Source organism: Anabrus simplex, chromosome 1 (genome assembly GCF_040414725.1).
Source record: "Anabrus simplex isolate iqAnaSimp1 chromosome 1, ASM4041472v1, whole genome shotgun sequence".
Classification (NCBI taxonomy): Eukaryota; Metazoa; Arthropoda; class Insecta; order Orthoptera; family Tettigoniidae; genus Anabrus; species Anabrus simplex.
Genome location: NC_090265.1, coordinates 1,071,222,511 through 1,071,239,105, shown reverse-complemented (window position 1 = coordinate 1,071,239,105; position 16,595 = coordinate 1,071,222,511).

The following is a 16,595-nucleotide window of genomic DNA, read 5'->3' as shown; positions in this document are numbered from 1 at the left end:
TGAAAATCTAAAACTACTATAATAAATGGGTTGCCATGGCTACTGTACCTTCTAATTAAACAGATAAAGAAGTAAGCCAACCGGTAGAGATTACTATACATAAAAAAATCACCGGAAGAGTTGGCCGTACGGTTAGAGGCACGCGGCTGTGAGCTTGCATCCGGGAGATAGTGGGTTTGAATCCCACTGTCGGCAGCCCTGAAGATGGTTTTCCGTGATTTCCCAATTTCACACCAGACAAATGGTGTGGCTGTGCCTTAATTAAGGCCACGGCCGCTTCCTTCCAACTCCTAGACCTTTCCTATCCCATCGTCGCCATAAGACCTACCTGTGTCGGTGCGACGTAAAACAACTAACAAAAAAAAAAAGAATCAAGGGCAGAGAAACCTGAAACAAGAACAGAAGTCTTAAAGGCAGAAAAAGGGTTTGAACAGCTGATACGTTCAGTTTCCAAGCTACACTCGAATACATACAGAAACCCATAATATCCAAATCATAACCAAAGGAGCATACCGGCAAGGCATATCCAAGCAGTCGTCGATCAGCCTAGTCCAGAAAATAAACCGATGTGCAAGGTTTACAATAGGAAGCCTTTCTCCCCCAAACCAAACATGCCACATAGTTACACGTCCTCGCTGCCAACACGTATTCATACCACACGAAATGGGATCTCATGTGGACACGAATTTTGTCCAGCAAACGATCGCAGTTACAATCAATACTGCCAGGCTCGAGTAATGCATCGTAGGCCCATAACGCAAACAAAACAACGATCTCCAACCACACGGGTCACCGTCAAGATCGTCTCCCTGTATATGTCCTGGCCAGGCTTCCAGAAAGATACGTTACAAAAAGAATATCTTCATGAAAATTCTAGAGTGCCTAATACATATATTATAATGTACAGAATATTCTCCATCGTTCTAGTGCCTATTACCATTCTGGAAGTTACAGTGTCTCTCACAATTGTGGATTACAAATTATATATACAGGTAAGAATGAATTACCCGGCCCCGTGGTGTAAGGGTAGCGCGCCTGCCTCTCTCCCGGAGGCCCCGGAGGTTCGATTCTCGCCCAGGTCAGGGATTTTTCTCTCGACCTGAGGGCTGGTGCGAGGTCCACTCAGCCTACGTGATTAGAATTGAGGAGCTATCTGACAGTGAGATTTCGGCTCCGGTCTCAAAAGCCCAGAATAACGGCCGAGAGGATACGTCGTGCTGACCACACGACCCCTCGTATTCTGCAGGCCTTCGGGCTAAGCAGCGGTCGCTGGGCAGGCCAAGGCCCTTTCAAGGGCGTAAAGTGCCGTGGGGTTTGGTTTTGGTAAGAATGAATTATATCCAGGTCCTTACATTAATGAAACTGATATAAATGTCTACATATAGTGCATGTTTCATGACATAACCTCACAAACAACGCGACCGTATCGTATGTACATATGATGTAATAATAATAATAATAATAATAATAATAATAATAATAATAATAATAATAATTCGAACTCGTTCTTGCGTTATTTACCCATGGGTGAGTGAATATTGTTTTCAAGTTATAACTGTTTATCACACTTGCGTCAACAATAAAGGTCAAAAGTTTTACACCGGGCGAGTTAGCTGTGCGGTTAGGGGCGCGCAGCTGTGAGCTCGCATTCGGGAGATAGTGAGTTCGAATCCCAATGTCGGCAGCCCTGAAGATGGTTTTATGGATGACTTGTCATTATAAGGACACGGATACAAGACGTGAATTACAGGTCTGTTAATTATGTGTCTAAATGTTTATTTAGTTTATTGTCAGTTTCTGTTTATTTTATTCCAAGGTGGGGGGGGGGCGGTGTTCTAATCTCTCAGTAACACCCCTCTCCCCTGGCTACGCTCCTGTTTGCACGGTTAATAAACCAGCCATACCTATGTTGAGGTTACTTTCCTGTCTCGCAGTTGTGAGTGTGTGTTCCTGAGCACAGACTGTACCCCCCATCATATATTAAAACAATGCGGGTGTTAGGAGGCAGCTGTAGTAGTTACCTTGGCCTCAACTTAATCAGTTTCCTTACACAACAATTAGCTCTCATCTGCTCAATAGTGAGCGTGCTCTAGCAGGTCGAGGCTAACTGGCTGCTTATCGAGTGGATGAAAGCTCCATACGCTACGACCTGCAACTCATTTATCACTACACCAGGCTGGAGAATGCAAGAAAATGACAAGAAAATCGAAGCTGCAGCTGCGCTCTGGCACTCCGTGTTGCTCCGCCTCCAGGTTTTAATACGTTTCTTTAATGTATTCAGAACAAGAGAACGCTATCAACCAACAGAACATGGAAGGAATACAGTGTTAGGTCAAGGATGAAAAGTTCACCTTACCCTATGAAAAGCAGAGGTATGCTTGAAACTAGAGACTAAAACCTCTTCTGCTAACATTTGAAACATAAATTATTATAAATTTTATAAATTAAAAACCCATCTAGTCCGCCTCTGTGGTATAGTGCTTAGTGTGATTAGCTGCCACCCCCGGAGGTCCGGGTTCGATTCCCGGCTCTGCCACGAAATTTGAAAAGTGGTACGAAGGGTGGAACGGATTCTACTCAGCCTCGGGAGGTCAAATGAGTAGAGTTGGGTTCGATTCCCACCTCAGCCATACTGGAAGTGGTTTTCCGTGATTTCCCACTTTTCCTTCAGGCAAATGCCGGGATGGTACCTAACTTAAGGCCACGGCCGCTTCCTTCCCTCTTCCTTGTCTATCCCTTCCAATCTTCCCATCCCACCGCAAGGCCCCTGTTCAGCATAGCAGGTTTTCGCCGCCTGGGCGAAGTACTGGTCATCCTCCCCAGTTGTATCCCCCGACCGAGAGTCTGAAGCTCCAGGACACTGCCCTTGAGGCGGAAGAGGTAGGATCCCTCGCTGAGTCCGAGGGAAAAGCGAACCCTGGAGGGTAAGCAAATTAAGAAAGAAAGAAAGAAAGAAAGAAAGAAAGAAAAACCCAACTTAGAAAAACGTAAGTTATAGAAAATCGTTATCAACGTACGCATTTTCAATACATGTAAATATAATACTGTACTACATCAGATTTGTCCACCCTCTATGCTAAGTGGCATAAGCCTATGGCTCTCCATTAGGACGTTTCGCATGATGGACATTGAATCCACTACTTCATATTTAAGAGGGTTGCTGCATTATTGGATAATACAGCTAGCAGTAGAGAACACACGTTCACTGGTGGTACTTGACGCAAATACAACCAAGAGCTGTCGCGCTAGTTTAGTCAACCACGGCAGCGTTGTGGTGGCATAATCCTTCCAGCATTCTAAGACACTGCTGGCAGAAGCTGGCATCCAGATGTACTGTGTTACCTCATGAAGGGAAATGTTAGCGTCGTCATATTTCCTCCCAGGTCTGTACTTTTCTTGTCTTCGGGATCAATCTGACTTGTGACCGATAGATCTAGGTCATTGTTTTCCAGATTCTGACTTCCACAAAGCAGGCACCGCACCCTGTTTGAAATTTCTCTCTCGGATTCAAAATGCTTGTTAAGTTTCCGGTGGTCAACACTTAGGAATGTAGCTGTTGTGTAGTCCATTGTTGTTTCACATTTTTCTATCACTCTTTAGGATGGAGCTTTATATGTTTAATTTGAGGAGACTCATCTCCAGTTAAACTGCGTTTTTCCTCTACTACCGATTTTACCCACTCTGGTAGGGTCGAGGATGAGAACTGTGTTTCCATGTGGACTACTATTTGTTTTACGTCGCACCGATACAGATAAGTCTTATGGCGACGATGGGATAGGAAAGGCCTAGGAATGGGAAGGAAGCGGCCGTGGCCTTAATTAAGGAACAGCCCCAGCATTTGCCTGGTGTGAAAATGAGAAACCACGGAAAACCATCTTCAGGGCTGCCAACAGTGGGGTTCGAACCCACTATCTCCCGGATACAAGCTCACAGCTGCGTGCCTCTAACCGCACGGCCAACTCGCCTGGTGTCTATGTGGACTTGGCCGGGTTTTACGGCCGGATACCCTACCTGACGTCAACTCTATGTCGAGGGATGTGTACACTGTTGCGTATTCCTGTGGTGGTTGGTAGTATGATGTGAGAAATGTGTTGGGAGAGTCACAAACATCCAGCCTCCGAACCGTAGGTATTAGCCATACGCAGTTAAAATATCCGAACCAGCCGGAAATCGAACCCGGAGCTCTCTGAACCGAAGGTCAATTCACTGACCATTCAGTCAAAGATCCAGACTGTTAAACTACGTCTTCCGTAACTAAAAATAAATTATCAATGAAACGTGTTTGTAGCAAACACTCATCCACCCCAACTTGGTGACACTTCTCACTGTTCTGCTCAAAGAACTGCCGAATTCAGTCTGAAAGTCAAAAGATCTCATCCTAATGAATCTGGAGTTCCACTCTGACTCAACTTCTTGATGAACTGTTTGACGACGAGCGGCAAGTCAATATCTTTTGGGATATTAAACGATCTTGGGTGCTTCATCACTAAGTTATTTTACTCTGGGAAGAATCTTTTCTAGATGCTCTTCATGGAAAGTGTTTCTCAAAAAAGTGTTACGAATAAAACATTGACTATTTCATTGGACTAATTTAATTTAGTACGGCTAAATTAGTACACGCCGCCTCTGTGGTGTAGTGGTTAGTGTGATTAGCTGCCACCCCCAGAGGCCCGGGTTCGATTCCCGGCTCTGCCACGAAATTTGAAAAGTGGTACGAGGGCTGGAACGGGGTCCACTCAGCCTCGGGAGGTCAACTGAGTAGAGGTGGGTTCGATTCCCACCTCAGCCATCCTGGAAGTGGTTTTCCGTGGTTTCCCACTTCTCCTCCAGACAAATGCCGGGATGGTACCTAACTTAAGGCCACGGCCGCTTCCTTCCCTCCTCCTTGTCTATCCTTTCCCAACCTCCCATCCCCCCGCAAGGCCCCTGTTCAGCATAGCAGGTGAGGCCGCCTGGGCGAGGCACTGGTCATCCTCCCCATTCGTATCCCCAGACCCAGAGTCTGAAGCTCCAGGACACTGCCCTTGAGGCGGTAGAGGTGGGATCCCTCGCTGAGTTCCAGGGAAAAACCGACCCTGGAGGGAAAACTGATTACGAACGAACGAAATTAGTACACACACATACAATCACACTAATTCAGGGCTGTTTACAAAAGTCCCTTGTCCTCACAGCAGGTCTGCGGTTTGCTGGTAAATAAAATGGAAATGGCGTATGGCTTTTAGTGCCGGGAGTGCACAAGGACAAGTTCGGTTCGCCAGGTGCAGGTCTTTTGATTTGATTCCCGTAGGTAACCTGCGCGTTGTGATGAGGATGAAATGATGAAGACACATACGCCCAGCCCCCGTGCCAGTGGAGTTAACCAACGATGGTTAAAATTCCTTACCCGGCCGGGAATCGAACCCGGGACCCCTGTGACCAAAGGCCAGCACGCTAACCATTTAGTCATGGAAGCGGACGGCTTGCTGGTATTTACGTGGAACGGACGATCCCTCCATAATGTTGATTGAGAGGTCCCACCTTTCACTTCGCTTGACCCAGCAGTTCCCAGTAGCTGGATTCGTCCGTTATCTATCCCACCGCACGACTGCTGTTCACTTGGCTCGACTCAAAACAAGACTGATAACTTAGCACAATCAACACACGTGCCTGCTCCACATACTGAACTACTCAACATATAACACCCGACAAGACAACTACACAACGCAGCTCAGACGACAACCACGGTGCTCCAACATTACTCTCTATAACTCATCCAACAACACTCCAATACTCAACACTACCATTCGTTTGCGGTGAGCTGCTTTTATATCCCTGGTGATGAAATACTAGAATATTCAGGGTACGGTCGGAATAAGATCGTTTTAGTTTCGCCTTCCAGAAAATACATGGACACACCAGACGTAAAGGGAAAGGCCGGTTACATCAACACCACACTTATATAGACAATGAAGCAGGAATAATTAGATATCTTAGTCTGTGAAAAACAACAAATTAGTTCGTATAATTGAGTAGTTGGCGCTGGACGGCGCTGTGAACATTACGTAACACCAATCACATGATACTCATGTACGAAATTGAGGTTAATTTTTCAGAGAATAAATTGCTAGAATGTATCATACCGAGCTCGATAGCTGCAGTCGCTTAAGTGCGGCCAGTATCCAGTATTCGGGAGATAGTAGGTTCGAACCCCACTGTCGGCAGCCCTGAAAATGGTTTTCCGTGGTTTCCCATTTTCACACCAGGCAAATGCTGGGGCTGTACCTTAATTAAGACCACGGCCGTTCTTTCCCACTCCTAGCCCTTCCCTGTCCCATCGTCGGCATAAGACCTATCTGTGTCGGTGCGACGTAAAACCACTAGCAAAAAACAAGAATGTATCATAAATATTTCTTGCTATTTTAAGTTCTATGCTATTCGTTTCTTCCAATCTATCCGTTAGCAGTTTTGATATCGAAAATGGCGTCAACACATTCAATCTTCTACCCGTATATCTCATATTATGACCAGTTTTATGAAATCTTCGACGATATATCTCCATTTACGACCCATCCAAGTGTCTCATGAACACTGGTGAAAATATTGGTACTGATCAGTGGAGGCGTGTAGATTTCTATAACGAACAAACAAACAAACTTACTTTTGATTTTGTATAGATAGATAACATAAAATATTTTATTGTGGAACACCATAGCATGGCACAAGGCACACGCATTTTGATGCTGATTCACTCAGATTTTGTGTCAAGTAGTGCACCATCCCGAAACTCACACGAGCAAATCATTTCTAATATATTCGTAAGAGAGAGACGGCTGTGTTGTCCAAAGACTGAGAAAACCGTTTAAAAACAAGGGATGGGTGGAAATGATGGAGGGGGATACTGGGGAATTGCACACTGCTGCGCTTCCGATACATTTCCTGCATTGTCGGTATTTCACTTATTTTACTTATCCACTATTTTGTTGGCCTTTTCCCAACGATGCAGAGTTGGTACAACATTTAGATTCGGTCCAGTTTTATGACCGGGTACCGTCCGTCACACCAAACTCTATTCACTATTTCATGTCTCTGTGGCAGTTGGTGCGTGTATACCAACCCTTTGGAGTTCCCTGTTCGACTCAGTCCAACGACGCTAATAAACAGTTCAGGTTCGATGTCAGACCTGATTATACCTAGATTTAAGATTAGATATTCTGTAAATTTACGGGAAAATGGCAGACATTCTTGACTTTTTTCCATACCATGACTATTCTTCTATTCAGTGCGAATATCTACCATTCACGCATTTAATTTTAAAAGTATCATCCTGGAAATACATCAGCTACGGAATAGTTTATGTTCTGCAGCAGCATGGTATCTACTAACCGCAGCATGCATACAGACTATATTTACGAGCAGTTATGTGATAGTCGTGCCTTTGCTGGCGGAACCTAGTGTTTACAGTGCACTATGTCTTTTAGTATGGGCTAAAGCAATTTTGTTACTTTCATTGATCTGTCTCAGCTTTATTCTTGGCTTTGATAAAATTAAAGTGACTGAGGTATGGGTGATGCTAGTAATGCCATTCCTTCTGCAGCCAGTCCCTGCTATGGATGTTGTGAAAATATTGCTCATAGGGTCAGTTGGTGCATGCATTTCAGTGGGCTTGGCAGACTGGCTCGGTGAGGAAAGCAACGGGAAACTACCTCACTCCTCATTTCCCTAGTACGCCTCTTCAGTGATGCCTAGGCCATCTATGACAGCTGATGGTGGAACTGTTGAGAATCCAACCAGCCTTCGGTCTGAGGACTAAACATACAAAACATGTGATAGTCGTGAGTCTGATTTTCCGTCTCAGTGGAAGCTACACATCTCTGTTGCCGGAAAGGACAAGGAAAAAAAAGGATTGTGCTGTAGATTCAGACAGGAAAGTGAAGGATTGTAGAAGGGAGATAGCATTTCTCTGTGGAACCTATGCAACGAACCCACGACTCAGCCCAAACGAAAGAATCACACCATGAAAAAATATCACTGCGAGTGTTGTTGACTGATTGGTAATAGGCTATACCATCTTATACAGATTTTATACGTATTAATCATGTAAAATAAATTATCTGATTCCCCTGATTTTAAATTGGACCTACAGTATTTGCGAGTAGAAATATAATTGAACTATAAAGCGTTAAAATTAACACAAACATCCAGTCCCCATGCCAGAGGAATTAATTAGACGCGGGTAAAATCGCTGACTTAATCGGAAATCGAAGACGAGAACCTCCGAACAGAAGACCGCTACACTGGCTAATCAGCTAAGGAGTCTTGACTTGTCCTCCCTCACGTGCTTATTAACAACTGTCTGTCTACTCACGGGAGATCAACATAATTATGTTACGTTCATGAAATTCTTGAATGTTTATGGTCGATAAAGCATAGACAAAGATTCAGTCTGCATTTTTGAATTTGGGGGTCTGGTCAGTGCAGCCAGGATTTCTTCTTCTCTTTAACGACCTCTCCCACCACCTACTAGGAACACAATACGCGCACTTCCACATTAATTGTACGCAGCGCTGGAATGAGAAGTGAAGTAGGAAGGAGGTAGTTCCCAGGAGAGACAGCGAAATGAAGGTAATTACTTTGGAATGCTCAAAGAGCAATTAGCAATCCCTTTTCTCCCGAAACAGAAAGGACTCCACAACATGCATTAACCGGGTAGTTCTGTTAGCTCTAATAGGCTTCAAGTATTGTTTATCCAAAATGAGTGGAATAGTCCACGCCTATTTTTCGTCACTTTCTAGCTAACAAGGTAACGGTTTGGGTTGAATATGACAGATTGCAATAAAACATGGTGGGATGATCAAGAACTACATCATAAATCCAATGGTTATAGTCAATCTGCCGTAAATTTGCCTTTTCTTAGCTAAAAGTAGCATTCTTACTGCATTGTTTATGGAATGCAAGTTACCGAAGGTATCGATGAAACTTAATAAGATGATCAATTAAATCGCTGCCAGGCTTGCCATTGTTACATTGGCCGACCACAACATAGCAAAATGAGTGATTCTGGGCAGGATTCTGGCAGTTTCCTCCTTTGAGTAGATGAAAGGTTATATTAACAGCATGCGACGTTTATTGCATACTGCATAATATTGTTACGAATCGAATACTGACTGTTTTATCGATATAACAGCCGAATTATTACACACACATTTCTTTTTTTAAGTTTGTTTTACGTCGCACTGACACAGGTAGGTCTCATAGCGACGATGGGATAAGAAAGAGCTAGGACTGGAAAAGAAACGACCGTGGCCGTGAGGTACAGTCCCAGGATTTGCCTAATGTAAAATTGGAAAACCACGGAAAACCATCTTCAGGGCTGCCGACAGTGGGGTTCGGACCCATTATCTCCCGAATGCAAGCCCCTAACCACACGGCCAACTCGCTCGGTACACAAAAATTGGCGTATGGCTTTTAGTGCCGGGAGTGTCCGAGGACAAGTTCGGCTCGCCAGATGCAGGTCTTTTGATTTGACTCCCGTAGGCGACTTGCGCGTCGTGATGAAGATGAAATAATGATGAAGACGACACATACACCCAGCCCTCGTGCCAGCGAAATTAACCAATGATGGTTAAAATTCTCGACCCTACCAGGAATCGAACCCGGGACCCCTGTGGCTAAAGGCAGGTCGCCAGCTCTGGTATTTACCTGGAATGACGATCGCTTCTGTAATCTTGATTAACAGCTCACCGGGCGAGTTGGCCGTGCGGTCAGGGGCACGCGGCTGTGAGCTATCATCCGGGAGATAGTTGGTTCGAATCCCACTCTAGGCAGCCTTGAAGATGGTTTTCCGTGGTTTCCTATTTTCACACGAGGCAAATGGTGGAGCTGTACCTTAATTAAGGCCACGGCCGGTACCTTCCAACTCCTAGGCCTTTCTTATCCCATCGTCGCCATAACACCTATCTGTGTCAGTGCGACGAAAAAAAACCAACAAAATAATATTAACAGCTCACCTTTCAGTTCGATTCACACGCTCAGTCACTCCGCGCAACAGCTTCACGCACACAGGTTCGAACGCACAGTCTGTTAGCAATCACAATACAAGACGACTGTTCCTTGGCTGGACTCCAATCATTACACAATCATTACATTTGGCCGCTCCAAACAGTGAACTGCTCAGCACATATTACTCGGTAAGACAATAACAGAGTACCAATAAACAACAGTGACCACACTTCAACGTTACACTCCGTTGTACTCCTCCAATATACTCGGTGATGACAACCACGACGGGCACTATTACTGCTCACTCACTCCAACAACAGCTGGTCCAGCTCCACAACATAACACCACCACCACCACCACCACCACCACCACCACCACCACCACCACCACTACTACCAGACTTCATTTCCTAATCTAATGTTTCCAGCATCTCCAACACTACTGACACTGACTCCCACGATAGCTATCCAACTGCTATCCAACTCCTACTCCCCCCCTTGTTCACGGCTAGCCTCCCTTTATATCGCTGGTGATGGAGCACTGGCCAAGTGAGTGGTTGCATGGTTTGAGCCACGTAGATGTCAGCTTGAATTCGGGAGATGGTAGGTTCGAACACCAATGTCGACAGCCCTGAAGATGATTTTCCGTGGTTTCATATTTTCACACCACGGATGCTTACTTCCGCCTCCTAGCCCCTGGTATGTCATCCTGCAATATACATAAGACAAATTATAGACTAGAGAGATGGAATACTGGAATTTTTGGGGCTCGGCCAGAGAAGGAATATTCTCATTTCGCGTTCCATGAGATGCACGGGGAAACCGGAGGAAAGCACAATACAAGAAGAAACCGCCTGGAAGGTCCCCGGGCTGACTCACTCATTTCTCTTCATGTTGTCAAAAAAATCTCTTCTTTACCGCATATTACTTCATTGGTCTACCTAGAAATGTTTTCAGTAACGCTATCATTTATTTTAAGTCAAATTATTATTATTATTAGGATTTGTTATTTGGTAACTCACCCAATTTTCGTTGACATCTCTCTGGTTCAATTCACATACCGTAGATCTCTTGAAAGAATTATCTAGCTAATACTGAGCGTGGTCAGTACTTGGATAGATGACCAGCGCTGTTGGCTGATCTTCAATGTCCTGAACTTCCTCTTCTCATGAATTTTTACCAGGCCACTCCCACCACCTTATGTGCACGCAATACAAGCACTTACACACGAACGACAGAACACGCAGATCCTTAGAAAATAAGTGGTTAGAAAGGAGAAGAAAAAGTGGAGAACTTTAGAACACTCAGTTTTAATATCCTAATGTAGTCATCAGTTATTAACGTCGGAGTTCGGACCTCGGTGCAGATTTTGTATCCAAGGTGTAGCGTTCGGTTATATTACTGTGGATTCATTTACTGATAAGCTTCTCATCATCTTGGAATATTCCACATGGAGTTAGGGTTTATATCCTCTTAAACCCTTGGGACGAATTGAGTCTCCAGATACCCATCCATGAGTACACAGTAATAGGTTGCATTAGTGGTAATCACACCAACAGTATCACATGAATCACGTTTATGTAGAAAAACTGCACATTTCATTTTATAATAAGAAAGAAATTAGATACATGCATGTTCAGTAGTTAAGGAGTACCATTTGATAAAATTTCTTCACGGTCTTGGTAGATATCAGGTACCAGATCTTCAAGGTCATGCAAGGTTACTGGACTTATGTTACGGCTAATGTGTTACAATTCCATTGGAATTTAGTCAGCTCTATATCACACCGTGATTAGAGGGTTATCAAATTAACCTTCTATCTGGTAGATCCAGGTTCGATACTCGGTTCTACGATGAATTTTAAAAACATTTTAGGAGGGTTTGACTCGTGACAGCGTCGATTTATGTGGCATGACCTGCTCTAGGTATCACCTAATGGACAGCAGAAAAATAACACAACCCATTAGCACATTTGCTAAGGACTGACAAAATGTCAAATGTAAAAATATGTACCAAGTAATACTGAATTAGATTGGATTTTTTAAAAGATGTATGTACACAATATGTTTAATAAACCCGTATTAATACAGGTTTTATAATTATGCGGGTATGTTTGTCATTTATACTTATTTCTTTCAGTTTTATCATCATTTCGTCATGCCGAATACTGCCGAACGCCTTTTGGATTCCGGCAACTGATCTGTCCGCATCTCCGAACCAGGACGTGAATGCCAAACAGGACTTCTAGAATTGAGAGGTTTCTACGGAACCCAAATTGCGGATTTCCAATGTGTCCTTCAGTTTTTCTGTTGATAGTTTGGTGAATCAACCGTAGGAAGACTTTTAGTGCGGTGCTCACTGGGTTGATTATGCGGTGGTCTTTGCCTTTTCTTGCGTTAGGACCATAGTTGAGAGGCCTACCTGACCAGTAAACTAACCAAATAAAAATTTAAAAATTGTCACCTTCGTTCACGCAATGAGGTCCGTTGAAGGAGTGGAAAGTAAAGGTATTTACTATTCAAAACCTCGCCATTGAGGTGAAGTGGATAGATCTAAGCCCGACCACCTTCGCCAGCAGAAATTAACCTGGTCCTCATTTTTTGTGTACCGTAGGTTGAATGAGCCTCTTTAGAAGTGAAAATCTCGTTTCAATCCTTGGACTTCCTTGTCAAAATCGAGCCTATGTCCTTCCAGGTGAATCGAATAGACCTTTTTTTTTCTAGTTGCTTTACGTCGCACCGACACAGATAGGTCTTATGGCGACGATGGGATTGGAAAGGGCTAGGAGTGGGAAGGAAGTGGCCGTGGCCTTAACTAAGGTACAGTCCCAGCATTTGCCTGGTGTGAAAATGGGAAACCACGGAAAACCATTTTCAGGGCTCCCGACACTGGGGTTCGAACCTTGCTATTGAGAACTTCCTAACTGTCTGACTGAATTTTGAAACTTATATAAAACTCTGCATTTAATTGAAAATCTGAATATCTGCATTTAAAATGGAAAATCATAAAAATTAACATTCATTAAATAAAATACACACACGTCGGACCTTGTACTCACACTTACTTGTTACCTGCTTACTTACACATACGTTATTTGAAGGGCGCCAGCTGTCACTCAGTACAGCAATAATAGAATGAGACTCTTGACTATCTCTAGGGTGTGGGGTAATAAGCTTACTTTTGACAACATACCATATAAGTTCTGGGAAAAGGAGATTGGCGTTCGGTTTCCCCATTAATTTTGAGGTTAAGATATTTTACTGTCAATGAAATGAAACTATGAATTCGTTTGATAGAACAATATATATTCTTTAAATAATATATCAAAAAATAGTGAGTCTTGTTGCGATAAAACAGATGAGAATATGAAATTATGACATTGCAACTAAAAGAAACTAGGCATGAATTTGAATTCTTCTTGACCGGACATTTAACAATTTATACGAAATATTTCCCTCACTGATTCACTTGACTGTACCTTTAACACTTTGAGTGTAATTACGACGTAATCCATTGCTCTGGTGTTTACTGTAGATGTGTCACGCCTAACGTGGTGATACATCCTTGAGACTGCTTCTTCTCCATATCATCTGACTTCTTTGTAAGTCAATATGGTATGACCTCTTGGCAGGTCCAGGGTTGCCCTCTCTGACTCCTTGGTAAGCCTTGCGTCCGCGTCTTCCACTAAGTGACGGACCAACCATTTGGTCTCACTCTCTCAATGACCAATAATGGCTCACTGAGTCTTCACCATCTCTCGTTCACACTGGTTGACTATCCAACTAAGGCCTCTTGATCTAGTAGACTACTTCACTGTACTGCATCCGTATAAGTAATGACTGACGCTACAATGTGCACCCACCTTATATAGACTTTGGTTGACACAGCTACGTAATCTCCAAAAATAACAATGACATACTCCCACCTACGCGACAGATATTACATACAGTGGTGAAATAGCCCCGCGGCGATTGAGTCGATGCGCGCATATCTAAATAAATACGATGACATAGCCAAGGCGCGGCGATGACTTGGCAGAATCGCCAGTGGTGTCGCAATATAACAACGTCACTTCCAATCTCTGATATATACAACAATTGAATGGATGAAAACCATAACGGTATAAGTGACTTTTTTAAAAAAATGAGTTAAGTGTAGGATGTATTTCCGGGAGGATGTATCTTTTCACCAGCAAAGAGATAAAAGTGATAGCGGTAATATTCTGCGCTCTGGTGATGGGTGGTATAACTACAAATAGCATGTTTTATATGAGTGTTAAGATGTTTAAATGCCTTTTTCTCTGAATGACCAAAATGCTACTTATACCGTTATGGTTTTCATCCATTCAATTCTCACTGTACAGGTATTGAGTGTTATACTACACATACGTATATATGTATACATCTAAGTGCAATCTTGCAAGCAACAGGCAATTGCAAAATTGAATAAAACGGATAATTACAATAATAGTACAATATCACAGATAACATAATAATAATACTGACATAATAATAATAATAATAAAATACAGATAAAATCATACAATAATAAAAATACAGATATCATCTTGTAACGGGATTTGAACCGTTACACTATCTCCCGAATACTGGATACTGGCCGCACTTAAGCGACTGCAGCTATCGAGCTCGGTAAACAGACCTTCACCGCCACAGTCAGACAACCTCTGAGTGCAGAGAAGTGGGTTAAAAATCCCAGTTTCGTTGTTTTCCATTTACACAAGTTGGTTTACGTCGCACCAACACATACAGGTCTCATGGCGACGATGGGGCAGGGAAAGGCTAGGAGTGGAAAGGAAGCATCCATGGCCTTAAGGTACAGCCCCAGCATTTTCCTGGTGTGAAAATGGGAAACCACAGAAATCAATCTTCAGGGCTGCCAACAGTGGGGTTCGAATCCACTACGTTCCGAATTTTGGATACTGTCCTCACTTAAGCGAATGCAGCTATCGAGGTCGGTGCTTCCCATTTAAAATCCAAACAAATGTTGGATGGTATATTAATTGCAGGCGCTGCCTTCTCAATCTGGCTATGAGGACGCTTTAAACCTCTGTGTGTACAGCACCAACTGGAGGTTAAAAACAATCGAGCTTAGAGCCAACCACTATGTGCCACTTTCAAGAAAATGGTTTAGGTTGGAGCAAACCGACTGAAATGAAACTTGTTAGGACATCAGCACATCGCTGAACGCATGACAAAATGAGCGATTTCGAAGCGAAATCCAGCAGTTTCCTTGTTTGTGTTAACAAGGGGTTTTATTTATAACATGCTTGTTTAGATGATCAAAATATGATGTTTTATTTTAGCTTCCATTACATTATATTTCAAAATATAAAAATCATACAATATTGTGTCTTACGGCAAACCAGTTGAGGGACAATTTCCTAAATAAAGGACTATACAGAGTGTCCCAGGAGGAATGGTTAATATTCAGGGATATGATAGGAACGATCATTTGAAGCAAAAAACCCATAATATTGAACCCATCACTCACAATGATCAAAAGGGACCTTAAACTTACCAGCCACCTAGCCGCGAGATGCGTTATTGGGAAAGGAGTATCCATTTTTGCTCCCTTACTTGAGGAGCACCCAGTATTTTCATATTTCGAACCCACGAGACAAGAGGGTTGAGTTTGAATTGTAATCTTTTTGGGCAGGAAAGAATCAAGATTTATAATATCCTAAAGGAGAATTCCGGATGGATTCGAGTGTACCTGTGGCTAATTTCTAAAATAAGAGGATTATCCAGATGTAAATTAAAACTTGGATTGGTGGAGTGAAACGCCCAGTAAATTGTAAGGAATTATCATGTTATCATTCTCTTCTGGCCAAAGTTGGAAATACTGTACTAGACCGTGGGAAGATTCCAAGCCACACATGTATCTCATCATAGTGGGAGAAAATTATTTATCCGACCCACGGTTCAGCATTTTAGACCGTATAGAGGTAAATTAAAGTAATACAATTATGAGATTCATATTATTCGCTTTTTTCTGAACAATTTGGATATAAAAACAAATATGATACCCGTGGGATAATAGAATTATTTTCTAATGTGGTGCAATCTTTATATCACTTTCTCGCGCCAAAACGCAGGTATACTAGTTCCAGGATTGACGACAGAGGCCCGGAGCAGTCTAAGACCCGTGTTCCTTTTTGTCATTTATTATGTGCGGATGGTGTCGGATACTTAAGAGTGGTCATGGTAAGAGTGAATACCAGCCTAGAAGGAATATGGTTAGAACTGCTGGAGTGTGAAATGAAATAAATACTCATATTCGTGTGAATATAAAATTTGCCCGTGTCTGGCGAGGGAAACAATGTAAAATCAACGGCATATCTCGGTATGCTAATTTCAATATATTCCTCTAACCTGTTAAATGTGTCAAATTGTGTAAATATTTAAGTATGCATTAGATATTAAATTATAATAAATTATATGTTATAAGTTTACAGTGCTTTATGTAGATATCATATAAAGGTAAAAATATCCAAGAAGAAACGGGTGAAATAACATTGTTCATATACCTCGTATATCCGTTAAGTATTAAAATTTTCAGTGTGTAGAGTGTAAGATATAAAATTAAATAATGTTGTTA